Source organism: Phyllobates terribilis, unplaced genomic scaffold, assembly GCF_046119375.1.
Source record: "Phyllobates terribilis strain yellow unplaced genomic scaffold, ASM4611937v1 Scaffold_5__5_contigs__length_657084704, whole genome shotgun sequence".
NCBI lineage: Eukaryota > Metazoa > Chordata > Amphibia > Anura > Dendrobatidae > Phyllobates > Phyllobates terribilis.
The window spans coordinates 2,929,819-2,951,955 of NW_027362765.1; the positions used below are offsets into that span (position 1 = coordinate 2,929,819).

Genomic DNA, 22,137 nt, shown 5'->3' on the forward strand with positions numbered 1-22,137 from the left:
TCCAAGGTGCACTAGGAACCTCCAGAGGGCAAAGCAACCCCACAGCAGGAGTATGAGAAGACTTAGATCTAGCACACACAGTACATTGACGAACCCACTTAATGACTTCCTTCTGCCATCCAGGCCACCAAAAACTGCGACCCACAAGTCTCTTGGTCTCAGAAACTCCTGGATGACCTGCCAACCGAGACTCATGACACTCAACAAACAAATCTCTCCTAAAGGTCCTAGGCACAAACAACCTCCCATGGGGAGTGTTAGATGGGGCATTCTCCTGTACTTTAAGAATCTCATCTTCCAAAACGGAGTCCAATGCAGCAATCACAACACCTTCTTGTAAAATGCTCTCCTCCTCAGCACCGACCATGGGAGAAAAGCTGCGAGACAAAGCATCAGCTTTAACATTCTTGGTACCCGGGATGTAAATAACAGAAAAATTAAACCGCGAAAAAAAAAGTGCCCACCTAGCCTGACGGGCATTCAAGCGCTTGGCAGCATCAAGATAGATCAGATTTTTATGATCAGTGAAAACCTGAATGGGAAATTCAGCACCTTCCAAGAGATGACGCCAGTGTTCAAATGCGAGTTAAATAGCCAGCAATTCCCGATTACCAATATCGTAATTAAGTTCAGTCTCAGAAATTTTTTTTTAAAAAAAGGCACAGGGATGTACTCCATCCTTGATTTCCTGAGACAACACCGCACCGACCCCCACAGAAGAAGCATCAACCTCAATCAAAAACGGCTTAGTCACATCAGGCTGCATAAGGATGGGGGCAGAGCTGAACATCTCCTTTAGAAACACAAAAGCTTCAATGGCCTCAGTAGTCCACTGAACCGTATTAGCACCTTTCCTGGTGAGATCGGTCAGTGGTTTAACAATAATAGAAAAATTTTTAATGAATTTTCTGTAATAATTGGCGAAACTCAAAAACCTCTGTATCGATTTCAAACCAATAGGCCTAGGCCATTCCTGCACAGCTTGAACTTTAACCGGGTCCATCTCAAAACCCTCGCTGGAGATAATGTAGCCCAAAAACTAATTCTCTGTACAGCGAACTCACATTTCTCTAGCTTAGGAAAAAGCGAATTGTCAATTAATAACTGTAATACCTCACGTACGCTCCGCCAATGAGACTCCAGATCAGGCGAATAAATCAAAATGTCATCCAAATACACACCCACATTTTTGCCGATCAAAGGTCTAAGGATGTCATTTATAAGATTCTGAAAAAATGCTGGTGCATTGGTAAGACCAAAAGGCATAACCAGATTCTCAAAATGACCCACAGGAGTGTTAAAAGCAGTCTTCCATTCATCACCCTCCTTCATGCGCAACAAATTGTATGCCCCCCGGAGATCAATTTTAGAGAACCACTTGGCCCCCACTAACTAGTTAAACAAATCAGGAATCAATGGCAGTGGGTAGGGATTGCGTACAGTAATTTTATTAATCTCGCGAAAGTCCAGACAAGGACGTAAACCGCCGTCCTTTTTTTTAACAAAAAAAAAATCCAACAGCCACAGGTGACTTAGAGGGTCTGATATGACCGGCGGCCAAGCTCGTCTGTATGTATTCCTCCAAAGCCTTTCTCTCAGGAATAGTAAGATTAAATAAACGACTTTTAGGAAGAGTCGCTCCAGGGACAAATTCAATGGTACAATCATAGTCTCTATGGGGAGGCAAAATTTGCGACTCCTCCTCAGAAAAAACTTTCCAAAAATCCTGAATAGGTACAGGTAATTCCCCTTTATCCACAGCAGCAATGCGCCCGTTACAACACTTGTCATAACACTTAGGGCTCCAGGACTTAATTTCATTAGTTGACCAATCCAGTACAGGATTGTGCAATTTTAACCAGTGTAACCCCAAAACTACTAGAGAAGGCAAATTATTTAATACCACCAAATCTAAATTTTCTTGGTGAATACCATTAATAGTGAGGGGAAATTCATAAACCTTGTGAGTAACACATTTCAAGGGAGAGCCATCGACAGAAACCACAGCAATAGGGGATGACAAAGGTTTGGGTATTAATTTAGGTTTTTCCAAGAATCCCCCATCAATCACATTCAGAGTAGAACCACAATCCACAAATACCCGAAATTCAATTAATTCTTCCTGAGCTGCAGTAGTAGCAGAAAGAAATACCCCCTTAGTGTTTAAACAGGCTATACGGGCGTAACTGACCTTTTTTTTTTCTTTGTTCATACGAAGCACACAGTTCTTAATGAAATGGTCAGATTTTCTGCAATAAAAGCACAAACCTTCAGAAAACCTGCGGTCTTTTTCCTGAGAGCGGGGTGACATCGCTCCAATCTCCATCGGCTCTCCAATGTCAGTACAGACCCTCTCAAGACTCGGAGCTGACATGGCAAAGGATTTACTCTCATTAACCCTTGCACGCAGTCTCCTGTCCACCCGTATAGCTAATTGCATTGCCTCCTGCAAGTTTCCAGGTGTAGGATAAGCAATCAGCAGATCCTTAACCCTTTCACCTAGCCCAGCAAGAAACAAACTTTTCAGAGCTGAATCGTTCCACCCCACCTGAGCAGACCACCGACGGAAGTGAGTACAATAATTTTCCACATTACCTGATCCCTGCCTCAAAAGTCTCAATTCCGTCTCAGCTGATGAGACACGATCAGGATCATCATACAACATCCCCAAAGCAGAAAAAAAACTATCCACTAATCTAAAGCACAGATCACTAGGTTGGAGAGAAAAGGCCCATCCCTGAGGTTCTTTGCGCAAAAGTGACATTATGAACCCTATGCGCTGTGATTCATCACCAGAGGATCTGGGTCTCAAACGAAAATACAATAAACAAGCATTTTTAAAGGAAAAAAAATCTTGTTGTTCACCAAAAAATAAATCAGGCAATCGTACCTTTGGCTCCACAAAATGAGCTCCAGATCAGCTACTCACGTGTTGTTGGAGCTCGGCCACCTCCAGAGAGAGTCCCTGCAGGCGTTGAGCCAAATCCTGAACCGACACCATGATGGAAACTAGAGGTCTTTCCTTAGAGATATTTTTGGGCTGGACTTACTGTTATGATCTGCTACAAGCACTACGGAAAGACAGGAGATCTGTCCCTACAATAGAACTACGCTAGATCCCTACGATGTAACGGGGAACCTGATCCTGCGATCAGACCCGCTAAAGTCCTCAGCTAGTCTGAACGAAGACCTATAGATGTGAGGGAGGGATCCCTACAAGAACTAGGGACTGGGAGAAAGATGGACACCTCCTAGCAGAAATTGTAGCAGTAAAAAGACAAACAAACAACATAGAACATAGAGGTCAAAAGACCAAGCTAAACTGACTGAGAAAGGTAACAAAGCACCTGGCTAGCTAAAGAGTAGAAATTACAATGAAGTCCAGCAAGGCCAGAAGGGCAGAGCAGGATTAAATAGGCAAAAAAGGTCATGTGACCAGCAAAATAGAAAAAAACCTAACAGGAGGGTTCTAACACACACATCTTTTTAGTGCTGGGGTCACAGACACACTTCCCTTTAGATCTGGGGTCACATAAACCTTCAATGCTGTGCCTACACACACAGTCACATGCACGCACACCTACCTTCTTGCTGAATCCCAAAAAGTCTACTCACTTGATAATTGCCGGAAGTATGATAGTTACTCCACAGATCTCAGAACTGCCTTGAGGAAGGTCAGGAAGAAAGAAAACAATGCAGCTAATAATCATGTGAAAATATCATGGGGATGAGGACACAGTCCATACAGCGCACACTGCAGATCTCTTCCTGATCCTGCTCTGCTGTTTGTGCTGTGACACAATGCTGTGCAGCCAGTCCTTCTCCCTTTCCGATGTGATCCCTTTAAGTGATAAGCTACTTACCTGGACTGGTCCTCTTCAAGCTGTGACACAAGATGGCTCAGGAATAGAACTTTGTACATTCTGTAGCAGTTATGATTTCATGTGAGGTCTATGATGTCATGTTCTCAGTGCTGTCATGTGCTTTGTGATGTCATCATAACGGACACTGCTGTTTTATGTATCAAGTTTACACTTCAGGAAATAAATTACTAAACAAAAAAGTCACAGACTGCAAATATCCCCCAGCCCCATGTTATAATTCATGACAGCTATTTAAATGAACCTTTATTTTAATCCATATAACCTGCTGCTATATGAAAAAAACCTTGAGACCTGAACTGGAATTTAAATTGTCGTGCATGCAGCATGTAAGAGCATGTTCACACATGGCCACTAACCAGAAAAAAAAACTAAGACAGAAATACAATACACAAACACCCTGCAGTAAATAAATAAATCGCAATAGTGCATGAAAATAATAAAGCGTACTTAGTTAACAGAATTTTGATCTAAATAATGCGAAAGCCATCCTGCCACGTCACGGCGACCCTTATGGGACAGTCCTAACTCTAATATTTAAAACTTTACCGTTTGTCAAGTGACGTACATGTGGATAAGGTAAGAGAGACTGAACCAAAACAGTGGAAATGGAGACATGGGGCGCAAGATGAATAAGCTTTCCAGCTCACAGAAAGCATCTTGCGCCCCTTGTCTCTGTGTCCACTTGACAAACGGTATGGTTTTAAATATTACAGTTAGGACTGTCCCATAAGGGTCGTCGTGATGATGCGGGATGGCTTTCGCATTATTTTGATCAAAATTCTGTTAACTAAGTCCCCTTTGTTATTTTCATGCACTATTGCGGTTTATTTACTGCAGGGGATTTGTGTATTGTGTTTCTGTCTTTGTCTTCTACTGCTATGTGAGTTACAGGAAAACACTGGACTAAAATCACTGACTGCGGTGGAATCCCCAATAAAATGTACATTTTATTTCCTTAAATAACATTTTCCTATACACACCTTACCTAATAATCGTGACATTTTGTGGAGCGTGCGAAATATTCCCCTCCATTTAAAGTCTGCCAGCTGTGTTTTGTTGAACCTATTCACACTTGGTCGCAGACCAATACCACACTACAAGGCCAGTGCCTAAAACCGTGGTCATCAGACGTGATCCCATATCACTGCCGTAAAAATCCTGAAATTTTTGGGAGCTGTCAAATATTATACTCCATTTAACCCCTTTAAAGCATGGGGCGTAATAGTACGCACTAGGCTATCACCTCTGGTTCAGTGAGGGCTCCGGCGCTGAGCCCGCACTGAACCGGGCACATGTCAGCTGATTTATACAGCTGACATGTGCCCCCAACAGCTGCGGGTGGAATCGCAATACACCCGCGGCTGTTAACATGTTAAATGCCGCTGTCAATCTCTGACAGCGGCATTTAACAGCACCGCGCCGGAAGCGCTTCACTTTCCCCGCCCATCGGTGACCCCGTCATGTAATCGCGGGTCACTGATGGGTGGGCATGAAAACCCTGGGTCTGCAGCAGACCCCAGTGATTGTCATGTACTGACGCTATGAGCGCCACCTAGTGGTCGGCGCTCATAGCACAGGAGCATTTCTGATACATAGAGTTGATCTGCTCATTCCCTCTATGTAGCAGAGGTGATTGGACAGTTGCTGCTTCTAGCCTCCTAATGAGACTATAGAAGCAAGCAAAAAGTGTAAAAAAAAAAATGTTTTTAAAAATATAAAAAAAGAAAAAATATATATATAAAAGTTTAAATCACCCCCCTTTCGCCCCATTCAAAATAAAATTCTAAAAATACCACCCACATACACATATTTGGTATTGCCATGTTCAGAATCGCCCGATCTATCAATATAAAAAAAAGAATTAAACCGATCGGTAAACAGCGTAATGAGAAAAAAATTCTAAACGCCAGAATTATGTTTTTTGGTTGCCGCAACATTGAAATAAAATGCAATAACGGGTGATCAAAACATCGGATCTACCCCAAAATGGTATCAATGAAAACTTCAGCTCGGCGTGCAAAAAATAAACCCGGCCCCAGATCCCGAAAAATGGAAACGCTACGGGTCTTGTAAAATGGCGCCATTTTATTTATTTTTTTTAGCAAACTTTTAGATTTTTTTTTCACTGCTTAAATAAAAAAGAACCTATACATGTTTGGTATCTACAACCTCGTAATGACCTGGAGAATAATAATGGCAGGTCAGTTTTAGCTTTCAGTGAACGTGGTAAAAAAAATAAAAAAAAAACATCTGTGGTATTGCACTTTTTTTGCAATTTCACCGTACTTGGATTTTTTTTCCCGTTTTCCGTACACAATATGGTAAAACCAGTAATGTTGTTCAAAAGTACAACTCATCCCGCAAAAAATAAGCCCTCACACGACCATATTGACCAAAAAATAAAAACGCTATGGCTCTGGGAACAAGGGGAGCAAAAAAATGAAAATGAAAAACGGAAAATCCCAGGGTCCTTAAGGGGTAAAACTACAGTGTATACAGTGTGTGTGTGTGGTGCGTACAGCGTATACAGTGTGTGTGTGGCATACGGCGTATATAGTGTGTGTGTGGTGCGTACGGTGTATTCAGTGTGTGTGTGATGCGTACGGTGTATACAGTATGTGTGTGTGTGTGTGGTGCGTATAGAGTGTGTGTGGTGCGTATAGAGTGTGTGTGGTGCGTATAGAGTGTGTGTGTGATGCGTACGGTGTATACAGTATGTGTGTGTGTGTGTGGTGCGTATAGAGTGTGTGTGGTGCGTATAGAGTGTGTGTGGTGCGTATGGTGCGTATAGAGTGTGTGTGGTGCGTATAGAGTGTGTGTGGTGCGTATGGTGCGTATAGAGTGTGTGTGGTGCGTATAGAGTGTGTGTGTAGTGCGTACGGCGTATACAGTGTGTGTGGTGCGTACGGCGTATACAGTGTGTGTGCGTGGCATACGGCGTATTTGCATATAAAGGATGTGATGTTGTGTTTTGTGTGTAACACAGACCTGTAGAAGCGTCTTCACGTGAATCAGCTGTTGTCGGCTTTTTTCTTCCCCGCTCTCCCTGCTCGCCGGACTTTTTATCCTCATGGAATAAAGATACTGCTTTGAAGGACTGGTGAGTGCAGCTCATTTTTCTTTCTTATGGTTATCTTGGAATTATTGACAAGTTTATTATGACATCATAAAGGTGAGTGCAACCAGCACTTATTTAATATATATTTGAATCTTGATACTGCACTTACAATCTGCGCTCTCTCCCCTCTACTTATTTTATAGTATGTTTTTGGAGTGTGGGAGGAAACTGGAGAACCAGGAAGAAACCCACACAAACACGGGGAGAACATACAAACTCCTTGCAGATGTTATCCTTGGTGGGATTTGAACCCAGGACCCCAGCGCTGCAAGGCTGCTGTGCTAACCACTGAGCCACCGTGCTACCCTACCTTTCCACCCCTCTTTGTTACTTCGGGAGCCGGGCTAACTATGGGGCAGCCGCCACTGGCCGTTGAGCGCTGGTCAGCTGCCCATATATTGATAGATTGGATGATTCTAAATGCAGCGACACCAAATATCTGTATATTTTATTTTTTTTGTTATTGTTTTATTTTGAATGTGGTGAAAGGGGGCGATTTAAACTTTTATATTTTTTTAATATTTTTAAAAACATTTTTTTTTTACTTTTCACTTCCTTCAATAGTCTCTATGGGAGAGTAGAAGCTGCGATCATCAGATCACCTGTGTGTAGCAGAAATGCTCACTGGCTATGAGCGCTGACCGCTAGGCGGCGTTCATAGCATCTTGGCAATGACAACCGCAGGGGTCTCCTGCAGACCCCAGGTTGTCATGCCAACCCATTGGCGATTCACGGTCATGTGAACTGGTTTTGGCTCCCATTCTTGAGAAAAAATACTGAACAAAAACTGATAGTGGGGCCATAGCCTTAATTTGAGGGTATTCACATCCTAATTGAAGGGTTTAAAATTACAGCTCTTTAATATGGAGCAGTATCTTTTTCATGGGACCAAAGTAATTGGACAATTATCTCAAAAGCTCTTTCATTGACTGCATGGGCTCTTCCCTCATTAATCCATCATCAATTAAGCAGGTAAAAGGTCTGGAGCTGATTCCAGGTGTGGCATTTGTATTTGGAAACTGTTGCTGTGAACCCATAACGCGGAAAAGAGCTCTCATGGAAGTAAAACAGACTATCATTATATTATATTAATATTAAAGTGTAAGAAATGCACAGTGGCATAAAGTAACCTCACCAGTCAAAAGGGAAAAACACACCCGACGCACGTTTTGCACCTGGCTTCGTCATGGGGAGATGGTGGACTGAACAACCAGGCTATTTACATGTAGGACCCAATCAAAAAAGTTGTAACGCATGTGGATTCCTGCACATACAAAATCAATGGAACATCATCCAATAAGCGGTAGTGACTTCAGACGCTATCTTCAGATGGCCCGCCCACTGAAAACAAGGTGCCTGTGCGCATGATTGATGGTGCTGTTTTCATGTGATGCGACCAACACGTGAGAGGAAGCAGTCATCTCACCGGTGACGCGCCAATACTGGAGGTGCTGACGGATTCGGCACATAAAAAAAATCACATGATAATGAATAATGTGGTGGCAGAATGGGAAGTGATGTACGATCACATCATTATAGTCACGGTCATGTGGCTGGGCGGAGAAGATCACATGGACGGCAGTCACATGATCAGTTCTTCACAATACAGATGGACAATGACCCAAAACATAGTGCGAAAGCAACCCTGGAGTTTTTTACTGTAAAGTAGTGAAATATTCTGCAATGGCGCAATGGCCGCGTCAGTCACCAGATCTCGACCCCATCGAGCTGCATTTCACAGGCTGAAGACAAAACATAAGGGAGAAAGACCCACAAACAACCAACAACTGAAGTCACTGCAGTAAAGGCGGCAAAGCCTCACAAAGGAGGAAACCCGGCGTTTGGTGACGTCAATGGCTTCCAGACTTCAGGCCGTCATTGCTGCAACGGATTCTCTACAAAGTATTAATGAGCATTTTATTTATGGTAAAGTTAATTTCTCCAATTACTTTTCAGCCCCTGGAATGAAGAGGCTTCGTAGAAAAATGGTTGTAATTCCTAAACGTTTCACAGGAGATTTTTGTTTAATCCTTTTAATTAAACCTGAAAGTCTCCACTTCAATTACATCTCAGTTGTTTCATTTTAAATCCAGATTAGCGGCCTGCAGAGCTGAAATCACGAAGATTCACTGTCCAAATATTTCTGGACCGAACTGTATTCATATATTTACACTATATGGACAAATATTGCATCTCTTGCCCCCAAAACAAAACCCAAAATGTTCTCCTTCCCCTTTTCCTAACTCCCAATCCCCAAATAGACAAGGACATTCGGAGTTTCCAATCCTCCCTCTTTGGCCACGGCCCCACTATCAGTGTTTGGTCAGTAATCGGTCAGTATTTTTTCTCAGGAGTGGGAGCCAAAACAGGTGAGGAACAATCAGAGAAAAGGTATAATAGAAACAAGTCACCAATTCTACATTTATCACCCACTCCTGGTTTTGGCTCCCACTCTTGAGAAAAGATACTGACCGAATACTGACCAAATACTGATAGTGGGGCCGTGACCTTTTGTAGACAAAGCATCTTCAGCCTCGGCTCTTTACCTCCTACAGACGAAATGGTGGGAAAACGAACCACTTTTTATTAATCCGTTATATTTTATTACAGTTTTTACTACAGGGAAATTACAATAAAATGTCCCCAATCCCTTTTCCCTTCCCCCAATCCATAATGCTGGGGTAAGATTATCTCTACAGAGACCCCTGTACAGGAATATTAGGGCTCCGGCGACATCACATCTATTATACAGAGAATAGCGCTATCTCCATAGCTCTGTACACAAGGACATAGAGATCAGACAAGGTCCTCATATTCAGGCAGCTTCTATTTTACTCCAACCCTCTTTATAAGAACAAGATCAGAGTCTCATTATACCGAGCAGAGAAGCTCCAGGGACAAAGACCCCGTCTGCTCCTAACACGCCGGGGGCCCGGAGTATCCAGCCACGGGGCCCGGATTCTCTCATTTGTGGCCCCAGCGTTTCTTGTAGAATAAATCCCTTTCTCATCCAGTCCTGTAGTAATGACTTTGTTATCAGGTTTTGTAGGAGGGTTCGTCTGACTCCATCTTGTTATCAATACCTGTGCGAGAAACAGGAGACGTCCGAGCGCAGCTTTACCGAGTGTCCAGTGTCAGTTCTTCTACAGTCTGATAAAGAGCCGCGGTGTCTGCGACTGAACCTGGGAGTATACAGCTATAAACAGCGTACACACACGGCTCCTCTCCGTACACCTCTTACACACGCGGCTCCGCTCCGTACACCTCGTACACGCATGGCTCTGCTCCGTACACCTCGTACACACACGGCTCCGCTCCGTACACCTCGTACACGCGCGGCTCCGCTCCGTACACCTCGTACACGCGCGGCTCCGCTCCGTACACCTCGTACACGCGCGGCTCCGCTCCGTACACCTCGTACACGCGCGGCTCCGCTCCATACGCCTCGTACACACGCGTCTCTGCTCCGTACACCTCGTACACACAGCTCCGCTCCGTACACCTCGTACACGCGCGGCTCCGCTCCGTACACCTCGTACACGCGCGGCTCCGCTCTGTACACCTCGTACACGCGCGGCTCCGCTCTGTACACCTCGTACACGCGCGGCTCCGCTCCGTACACCTCGTACACGCGCGGCTCCGCTCCGTACACCTCGTACACGCGCGGCTCCGCTCCGTACACCTCGTACACGCGCGGCTCTGCCTCGTACAAGCACGGCTCTGCTCCGTACACCTCGTACACGCGCGGCTCCGCTCCGTACACCTCGTACACGCGCGGCTCCGCTCTGTACACCTCGTACACGCGCGGCTCTGCTCCGTACACCTCGTACATGCGCGGCTCCGCTCCGTACACCTCGTACACGCGCGGCTCCGCTCCGTACGCCTCGTACACGCGCGGCTCCGCTCCGTACGCCTCGTACACGCGCGGCTCCGCTCCGTACGCCTCGTACACGCGCGGCTCCGCTCCGTACGCCTCGTACACGCGCGGCTCCGCTCCGTACGCCTCGTACACGCGCGGCTCCGCTCCGTACGCCTCGTACACGCGCGGCTCCGCTCCGTACGCCTCGTACACGCGCGGCTCCGCTCCGTACGCCTCGTACACGCGCGGCTCTGCTCCGTACGCCTCGTACACGCGCGGCTCTGCTCCGTACGCCTCGTACACACGCGGCTCTGCTCCGTACGCCTCGTACACACGCGGCTCTGCTCCGTACGCCTCGTACACACGCGGCTCTGCTCCGTACGCCTCGTACACACGCGGCTCTGCTCCGTACGCCTCGTACACACGCGGCTCTGCTCCGTACACCTCGTACATACGCGGCTCTGCTCCGTACACCTCGTACACACGCGGCTCCGCTCCGTACACCTCGTACACACGCGGCTCCGCTCCGTACACCTCGTACACACACGGCTCTGCTCCGTACTCCTCGTACACACACGGCTCTGCTCCGTACACCTTGTACACACGCGGCTCTGCTCCGTACACCTCGTACACACTTGGCTCCGCTCCGTACACCTCGTACACACACGGCTCTGCTACATCCACACTGTAAACCCCTCCTGACCCCACACATAAACTTCAGCTCATCCAGCACCATGACAACCAGCACAGCAGAGTCCTGCATCCACTGAGGCCCCTGATCATGTGACCCCTGACTCCTCCCCTCCTGTGACCTCATCACAGCTCCTGTGCGCACAGAGCAGCCATATATGTGGTGGCGGCTCTGCAGGTGGAGGTAAGTGGAGACCCCATTACTGGGCGCAGGGGGCATTAACCCCTTCAGCACGGAGACTCTTTTGGGGTCTTGTGTTGCCCCTTTATAAAAATCATAAGGTTTATGTTCTGTTTCCTGTAATAGATACATACGACCCAACTATGGAGACAGGAAGGGAGGAAACGTATTGTTCTCATAGTACAGGACCCCTTTACTGGCCCCACAGTGTAATGCCCCCATTATGCCCCTTATGCAGGATGTATGATGCCCCCACACAGTGTAATGCCCCCATTATGCCCCTTATGCAGGATGTATGATGCCCCCACACAGTGTAATGCCCCCATTATGCCCCTTATGCAGGATGTATGATGCCCCCACAGTGTAATGCCCCCATTATGCCCCTTATGCAGGATGTATGATGCCCCCACAGTGTAATGCCCCCATTATGCCTCTTATGCAGTATGTATGATGCCCCATACAGTGTAATGCCCCCATTATGCCCCTTATGCAGGATCTATGATACCCCACACAGTGTAATGCCCCCATTATGCCCCTTATGCTGTATGTATGATGCCTCACACAGTGTAATGCCCCCATTATGCCCCTTATGCAGTATGTATGATGCCCCCACAGTGTAATGCCCCCATTATGCCCCTTATGCAGGATGTATGATGCCCCCCACAGTGTAATGCCCCCATTATGCCCCTTATGCAGTATGTATGATGCCTCCACAGTGTAATGGCCCCATTATGCCCCTTATGCAGGATGTATGATGCCCCCCACAGTGTAACACCCCCATTATGCCCCTTATGTAGGATGTATGATGCCCCCACACAGTGTAATGCCCCCATTATGCCCCTTATGCAGGATGTATGATGCCCCCCACACAGTGTTATTCCCCTTATGCAGGATGTATGATGCCCCCACACAGTGAAATGCCTCCATTATGCCCCTTATGCAGGATGTATGATGCCCCCACACAGTGTAATGCCCCCATTATGCCCCTTATGCAGTATGTATGATGCCCCACACAGTGTAATGCCCCCATTATGCCCCTTATGCAGGATGTATGATGCCCCCACACAGTGTAATGGCCCCATTATGCCCCTTATGCAGGATGTATGATGCCCCCACACAGTGTAATGCCCCCATTATGCCCCTTATGCAGTATGTTTGATGCTCCCACACAGTGAAATGCCTCCATTATGCCCCTTATGCAGGATGTATGATGCCCCCACACAGTGTAATGCCCCCATTATGCCCCTTATGCAGTATGTATGATGCCCCACACAGTGTAATGCCCCCATTATGCCCCTTATGCAGGATGTATGATGCCCCCACACAGTGTAATGGCCCCATTATGCCCCTTATGCAGTATGTATGATGCCCCCACACAGTGTAATGCCCCCATTATGCCCCTTATGCAGTATGTTTGATGCTCCCACACAGTGAAATGCCTCCATTATGCCCCTTATGCAGGATGTATGATGCCCCCACACAGTGTAATGCCCCCATTATGCCCCTTATGCAGTATGTATGATGCCCCACACAGTGTAATGCCCCCATTATGCCCCTTATGCAGGATGTATGATGCCCCCACACAGTGTAATGGCCCCATTATGCCCCTTATGCAGTATGTATGATGCCCCCACACAGTGTAATGCCCCCATTATGCCCCTTATGCAGTATGTTTGATGCTCCCACACAGTATAATGTTCCCACAGTACCACCATCCCCCCACACACAGTATAATCAGTTGCGAAACTAGGATCTGATGGGCGCCTGTGCAAATTTCGACTGACGCCCCCTATCTGGTTGAAAATATGTATGCCCCTTTTCCTGGGCCCTATCCAGGTATATGCCCCCCTTATTCTGTCGCTGTTCTTTAATGTATAGAAAAAAAATAACTATTATACTCACCAGATGCGAACTTAGAAGTCATGGGGCCCCATAGCAGAAGTATAATGCACTCTCCAGGTCCTCCATACAGTATAATGCACAACCTATAGTCATCCATATAGTATACCTCACCGTCCATAGTCCTCCATGTAGTATACTATACCATCCATAGTCCTCCATATGGTATACTGCACTCCCCATAGTCCTCCATATAGTATAATGCACTCCTCACAGTCCTCCATATAGTATACTGCACAGCCCATATTCCTCCATATAGTATAAGGCACTCCCCATAGTCCTCCATACAGTATATGGCACTCCCCATATCCCCATAGACCTCCATATGGTATAAGGCACTCCTCATAGTCCTCCAGATAGTATAAGGAACTCCCCATAGTCCTCCGTATAGTATAAGGCGCTCCCCATAGTCCTCCGTATAGTATAATGCACTCCTCATAGTCCTCCATATAGTATACTGCACAGCCCATAGTCCATATAGTATACTGCACAGCCCATAGTCCATATAGTATACTGCACAGCCCATAGTCCTCCATATAGTATAAGGCACTCCCCATAGTCCTCCATGTGGTATAAGGCACTCCCCATAGTCCTCCATGTGGTATAAGGCACTCCCCATAGTCCTCCATGTGGTATAAGGCACTCCCCATAGTCCTCCGTATAGTATAAGGCACTCCCCATAGTCCTCCGTATAGTGTAAGGCACTCCCCATAGTCATCCGTATAGTATAGGGCACTCCCCATAGTCCTCCATATAGTACAAGGAACTCCCCATAGTCCTCCGTATAGTACAACCCCGGAGGATATTCATTCAGTTGTTTAATGTTGTTGAAAAAAAGTAGATCACAGACATGGCACAAAACTAAAGTCATTTCAAATGGCAACTTTAGGGCTTTAAGAAACACTAAAAGAAATCAAGATAAAAAATGTGGTACTCAGTAAGGGTAATTTTTTGCAGACCAAGCAAAGGGAAAAAATGATGGAATCACTCAATTCTGAGGAAAAAATGATGGAATCATGAAAAACAAACACACAAAAGAACACGCCAATACATCACTAGTATTTTGTTGCAGCACCTCTGGCTTTAATAACAGCTTGCAGTCTCTGAGGCATGGACTTAATGAGTGACAAACAGTACTCTTTATCAATCTGGCTCCAACTTTCTCTAATTGCTGTTGCCAGATCAGCTTTGCAGGTTGGAGCCTTCTCATGGACCATTTTCTTCAACTTCCACCAAAGATTTTCAATTGGATTGAGATCCGGACTATTTGCAGGCCATGACATTGACCTTATGTGTCTTCTTTCAAGGAATGTTTTCACAGTTTTTGCTCTATGGCAGGATGCATTTTCATCTTGAAAAATGATGTCATCATCCCCAAACATCCTTTCAATTGATGGGATAAGAAAACTGTCCAAAATATCAATGTAAACTTGGGCATTTATTGAAGATGTAATGACAGCCATCTCCCCTGTGCCTTTACCTGACATGCAGCCCCATATCATCAATGACTGTGGAAATTTGCATGTTCTCTTCATGCAGTCATCTTTATAAATCTCATTGGAACGGCACCAAACAAAAGTTCCAGCATCACCACCTTGCCCAATGCAGATTCGCGATTCATCACTGAATATGACTTTCATCCAGTCATCCACAGTCCATGATTGCTTTTCCTTAGCCCATTGTAACCTTGTTTTTTACTGTTTAGGTGTTAATGGTGGCTTATGTTTAGCTTTTCTATATATAAATCCCATTTCCTTTAGGCGGTTTCTTACAGTTCGGTCACAGACATTGACTCATTTCCTTATTTGTTTTGTTGTGCATTTCCTGTTTTGGAGACATATTGCTTTAAGTTTCCGGTCTTGACGCTTTGATGTCTTCCTTGGTCTACCAGTATGTTTGCCTTTAACAACCTTCCCATGTTGTTTGTATTTGGTCCAGATTTTAGACACAGCTGACTGTGAACAACCAACATCTTTTGCAACATTGAATGATGATTTACTTTCTTGGAAGAGTTTGATAATCCTCTCCTTTGTTTCAATTGACATCTCTCGTGTTGGAGCCATGATTCATGTCAGTCCACGTGGTGCAACAGCTCTCCAAGGTGTGATCACTCCTTTTTAGATGCAGACTAACGAGCAGATCTAATTTGATGCAGGTGTTAGTTTTGGAAATGAAAATTTACAGGGTGATTCCATAATTTTTTCCTCAGAATTGAGTGATTCTATATTTTTTTCCCTCTGCTTGGTTTGCATAAAATTACCCTTACTGAGTACCACATTTTTAATCTTGTTTTCTTTTAGTGTTTCGTAAAGCCCTAAAGTTGCTATTTGAAATGACTTTAGTTTTGTGCCATGTCTGTGATCTGCTTTTTTTCAACAACATTAAACAACCGAATGAATATCCTCCGAGCCCGGTGATTCCATAATTTTTGCCAGGGGTTGTATAATGCACTCCCCAAATTCCTACATATAGTAGAAGTTTCTCCCCATAGTCCTCCGTATAGTATAAGGCACTCCCCATAGTCCTCCATATAGTATAATTCACAGCCCATAGTCATACATATAGTATAATGCACAGCCCATAGTCCTCCATAATGTATAATTCAAAACCCATTGTCATACCTGTAGTATAATGTACAGCCCATTGTCATGCATGTAATATAATGCACAGCCCATAGTCATACGTATAGTATAATGCACAGCCCATAGTCATACGTGTAGTATAATGCACAGCCCATAGTCATACATGTATTATAATGCACATAATACACATCCCATAATCATACATATAGTATAATGCACAGCCCATAGTCATCCATGTAGTATAATGCACAACCCATAGTCCGTACATGTAGTATAATGCACAGCCCGTAGTCCGTACATGTAGTATAATGCACAGCCCATAGTCATCCATGTAGTATAATGCACAGCCTATAGTCATACATGTAGTATAATGCACAGCCCATAGTCATACATATAGTATTATGGCCTAGGGTACCATGTACTCACTGATTTGAAAAACAACACATTATATTACCTTCACTCCGCCGCGCAGCGTATTTTTCTAGAGCTGGCAGCTGACTTCAGCATGCATGCAACAGGAGCGCATGATGTCACTTCCATTCGCCCCTAGTCAAGTGCCCGCCAAAGTCAGTGTTGATTGGTCAGCAGCGTGTATTGTGGCACACGGACCCGATGTGAGTGAAATACTAGGGATTAATGAGGATCTGGGGGGGCTGGGATATGCAAAGAAAGTAGGGAGCTGAGTAGGAGTAATAAATGTGCTAATAGTATTAAATGTCTGCTGGCAAATGCAAGAAGTCTTGCAAACAAAATGAATGAACTGGAAACTCTTATATCAGTCACAGAATACAATGTGGTGGGCATTACGGAAACCTGGCTGGATGAAAGCCATGACTGGGTGACAAACATAGAGGAATATACTACATTTTGGGACATAGTCAGCAATGGTGTGATGCAGGGATCTGTGCTAGGACCGATTCTTTTTACCTCTTTATTATTGACCTTGGGAATGGGATTGTAAGTAAAGTGTCAGTCTTTGCTGACGACAACAAGCTATGTAGGATATTAAAATCTGATCTTGACATTACAATATTGCAAAACGGATAAGGTGACTAAAAGGGCAAACACTTGGCAGATGAGGTTTAATGTAGATAAATGTAGAGTAATGCACCTAGGACGGAGTAACCCCGTTGCTGCATATACTGTACACTAAATGGGAGTATGCTCACGACTACAGAACAGGAGAAGGACTTGGGTATTCTGGCTACAAATAAGCTGAGCAGCAATACTCAATGTCGAGAAGCAGCCGCAAAAGCAAACAAAATTTTAGGATGTATAAAAGATATAACTAAAATTGCGTGATCCCAATGTATGGGATTCAGTTTTGGGCTCCACATTTTAAAAAGGATATTCAGAAGTTAGAGTCAGTTAATAGGCGGGCAACTAGATTACAAGGGATGGAGGCCTCTCATATGATGAGAGGTTGAAAAAGTTGAGCTTGTTTAGCTCAGAAAAACAACGCCTCAGATGGGATCTTATGTACATGTATAAATATATGTGTGGTCAGTACAAAGGACTACCACATCACCTATTCCTTCTAAAGACCATACTAAGGACCAGGGGGCACTCATTACGGGTGGAAGAAAGGCAATTTTGGCACCTAAACAGGAAAGGATTCTTTGCAGTCAGACTGTGGAATGCCCTACCACAAGAGGTAGTAATGACAGACACTATAACAGCTTCAAAAAAAGGGCTGGATGATTTGCTCGATACACATAACATTGTGGGTTACAGTTAAATTAGACAAAATGTACAATTGGGGGAGGAAGGTTGAACTTGGTGAACCTAGGTCTTTAGTCAGCCTACATTACTGTGTTACTATGTTGCTATGAATGTGAGTCTGAAGACACACATTTAGCTGAAACGGCTGGCGTTGTCTAGGCCCAGTCGTAGCTGTGACTGCGGTCATTAAGCTTCTAAATATAATGCTCCCACAGTACCTACAGCATATACAGTTACAAAAAAAAACAAGAAAACTTACTACACCAAATCACAGAGACAATTCAGTTTAGCCGAAGGAGAGCACTTAATTTGGCCGTTTCGTGAACGGGGGTTCCTGCGTGAACGATATGTATCTCTCTACATGAACATATCCCACACATACACTCCCCCGTGATGACCTCACATGGGCCAGGTTGTGCGCTTGTCTCAGTCCTTCATGATTTTATGCAACCCCCAACTTATGTGATAATTCCACTCCGGATGATCGCAGAAGTTGTAGATTGATGCCATATTTTCCATCTGGATTTTATCTTTACTTAGAGACCAAACATGGCATAGCTGTTGTCAGTTATGTGGCCAGTGTGCATTTATGGCTCATTGGCAGGGGCTACAGTAATGAGAAAATATGTATCATTTCTCTGGCTATCTCCAGTGCTGAGCATGTATGTGTGAAGATATTCAAGGTAATCCCCTGTCAATCACTGTGTACTACGTGACGGTGATTACAGAGATCTCCATACACAGTATAATCTGACTCTTTTGAATACACTGCAACTTGAAAAGGAGGGGGCTGAGAAGCGAGGAGTGAGATCTCCCACAGCAGCTGACAGCTACACAGGATGTCCCATCCCCCAAGCCATGAGGCAGGCTCTTTGTGTAAGATACTATAATTTAATGTTGAGTTATGGGAGAACGATATGTCCCAGTGATAAACAAACCAGATTTTTGGAAACTGGAAGGAAGGGAGAATCTCACCAGCCCTTTCTCCACCGCCCAGCTAGCAAGGATAGAGAGATATGCAGCACAGCCTTTCGGAAGCCCCCAGGGCCACTGTGTTTGGTCTCCACGTATAGCAGAGGCCTAGCTGGGTCCATTGACACCAGAACCGGTTCCCTGGGACTATCCAGTAAGGAGGTATAGCCCATTTTAGTTTTGGGAGTCTCTTAACTAAGAGAGACCAGGGGAGGAAATTTGGGCGCAGCCACAAGGCCGGATTGGGAGTGATCCAGAGGGGTTAAGTACTCCTGGAACCCTGACATCATCGTCTTTGATCCTGGGGAGGTCGTGCCATCAAGACATGTGGGACAAGTCCATCAACCAAGTGAAGGCCCACAAACCTCTCCTGTGGCAGCCCTTCCCCAGAAAGACAGGTCATCCATCTAAACCAGTAACTGACTTGTAATAACTGCCTTATACCTTTTGCACCGATGCTTTTTTGCTTGTAACTCTGACCACTGTATATGTATAACCCTTATGTATATAGTGTATTGTTTAGTGTGCCCTTATGGCGATTAAATATATAACTTAATCTTGGGCTGTTCTTTTATCTCGACCCACGAAACTTAAGCTACTGGACTGGTTTGTAGCCCGATATAGTCTATTATATCAAATAGAAACTGATGGTAGCTCTCCCAGGCTGACTAGGCTCTGCTTCACTGGAGCTAGTGAGCGGAGCCTCTCAGCCTATCAGGGTTGTGGGCGAGTGTGGTGCCACATCAGTGACTGAGTGGACCACCTCTACCCACTCCCTGGTTCCTTCCTGTCCCGTGTGGACAGGGAGTGTCTGCGCAAAATGTACCAACCTGACCTTACGCGTCCTTCGGGGGGGTGCGGAATGTCACGTAGGTGCAGAGGGCAGGTCCTTACCACGTGCTCCATCTGACATAACTGTGACGTCAGGTGGGAGGCGGGGTGTGAATCCATCACAAGAGGCGGCAACAGCGAGGTTCTGCGGGGTCACCCCGTTGCCGCTTCTTCACATTATGTCTCATTAATATTGGATTCATATAAATTCCAATATTCTATATTTTCTTTCGGAGACATCCTGACTGCTGAACCTGTGCTGATGAAAGGAATGTGTATGCTGGGTGACCTTGGCTATTTCTAAAGAGTGTGAGATATTCCCTTTTATCCTTAAAATACCTTTTCCTGTCTGAACAAATAGTTTAATCTGCACTCTTTGTCTATGCACAATACACACCCTCATAGTCTTTCCCCTACAAGAAGAAGCTCTTGCATGTTAATTAATCTGATTCACTGTTCCGCAACATTCAATTTTTTACTGGTATTAGTTTCTTGTCTAAGTCTTAGAGACTGTCAGCTGTTTGTCTTACTAGAAAACCTTGTGCCTGCTTTAATCCTCTTACTTCACAAGGGGCGGCCTGCATGTTGATGAGGCTGGTTCACTTCACACTATAGGTAATTTGTTCAATCCTACATCTAAGAGTGTCAACTCAGATTGCAAATGACAGAGGGAAGGAGGGAGGGGGACAATTGACTTCAGAGATTTTTATTTTCTATGACATGTCCAGAAAAAAAACAAACACTGTAACTGGAGACATTAGCATCAAGTCACTCCTTTATTGGTGTTCTTATTAACAAGCTTTTATAAATGAGATCTAATGTGATAAAAAGGTTACAGCCTGGGTAAGACAGAAAACTTTCATATAGATTACCAGTGATGATGTAATCAGTGAAGGACTCTGGCCAAATATGTTTCTAGAGCCATAGTAGAAGATGAAGATGTTATCCTAATCATGAAGTAGTTATTTCTTGGGTCATGTGTAATGAATAAAAACAAAAGGTGTTCACACCCCTATAGGGAAAACATATAGCTACTACCTAATTCCCCGAAGGTAAATGAACCCTAATTCAGGGATGTGTTGAAACATGACTTTTAGTTTTTCTTCTTAAAATAACTGTGATCAAAATTTTTTAAAAACACATCGGTGTGCCAGTGCCAGTCCTATACAATGTATGATCCACTGATCTATTCAGTAAGCAACGTGTTTAGATCATACCTAGCTATATATATCTGTTCATCATGACTGCAGTTCATGGCTTATTATTGAACTGAACTGAACCTATGTTGCTAATGCACTGACACCACCAATGCTGTTTAAGAGACAATCACATAGCCACCCCAAGGGCTTCCTCAGGTGGCTGGAGCTATAATGAATACAGAAATATGCTGTGACCTTTTTAAAGCCTTTGGATATGCACCATAGGTCCACAAAGAACCAATAGACTTTCCAGCACAAATCAGCCAATCACATTCTGTATTTTTCGGACTATAAGACGCACTTTTCCTCCAAAATTTTGTAGGAAAGTGGGGGGTGTGTGTTATAGTCCGATATACATAAATACTGTGGATGTGGGTGGTGGGGGAAGCGACAGCGGCGGAGGAGCGGGGCACAGGAAATGAATATTCATCGGAGTGGGGAGTAGTGAATTTCATTTTCCTTCATAGCCGTCACACTGTGCCTGCAGTGCGGCTCCTGGTATGTATGGCACCTTCATCCCTCTTCCTGGTATGTATGGCACCCTTCATCCCTGTATGTGTGGCCCCCCTCATCCTGGTATGTTTGGCACCCCCTGATCCCCCTCACGCTGCACAGAAAAAAAATAACAATTAAACTCCCCTCCTCTCTCGTCCAGAGCTGTGTCCCGCTCTTTGCTGGAATAGTCACTGGTCCCCATGCCGGGACTGTGTGCGTGGGAAGCAGTGACCATTCATTCTCCCTAATAGCGCGTACACTGTATGCACAACGCGGCTCCTGCTGGGCTCGGCGGTCACCGTGCCTGCTATTAAAGTCCATGAATATCCATGGGCTTTAATAGTGGGCACGCTGACCACCGAGCGCATCAGGAGCCGCGCTGCGGCTACAGTGTGCGCGCTATTAAGGTGAGTGAATGATCACTGCTCCCCACGCACACAGTCCTGGTGTGGGGAGCAGTGACTATTCCGGCAGAGCATCTCGCTGCTTGAGGGCGCATGGCAGTTACGCCATGCGCGGCTCACACAGTGAGATCCCTGTCGGCAACAGAGCTGGACGCAGTGCTGGAGGAGAGAGGAGGTGAGTATGATTGTTTTTTTGGTTTTTTTGTGTAGCGTGACAAAGCGGAATGAGGGGGGCCGTACATACCGGAATGAGGGGGGCCATACATACCGGGATGAAGGGGGCCATACATACCGGGATAAA

The 22,137-nt window shown here is 45.2% G+C and overlaps 1 protein-coding gene across 1 annotated transcript in view; it reads left to right on the top strand.

Annotated features, from left to right (window-relative positions):
• The first annotated feature begins 11,653 nt into the window (after positions 1-11,653).
• LOC141271704 (uncharacterized) overlaps positions 11,654-22,137 on the top strand; it is a 32,682-nt gene continuing 22,198 nt past the window's right edge. The window contains exon 1 of the mRNA XM_073681781.1: positions 11,654-11,735. The gene's annotated coding sequence lies outside the window, so the exon portion shown is untranslated. The remainder of the gene's footprint in view (positions 11,736-22,137) is intronic.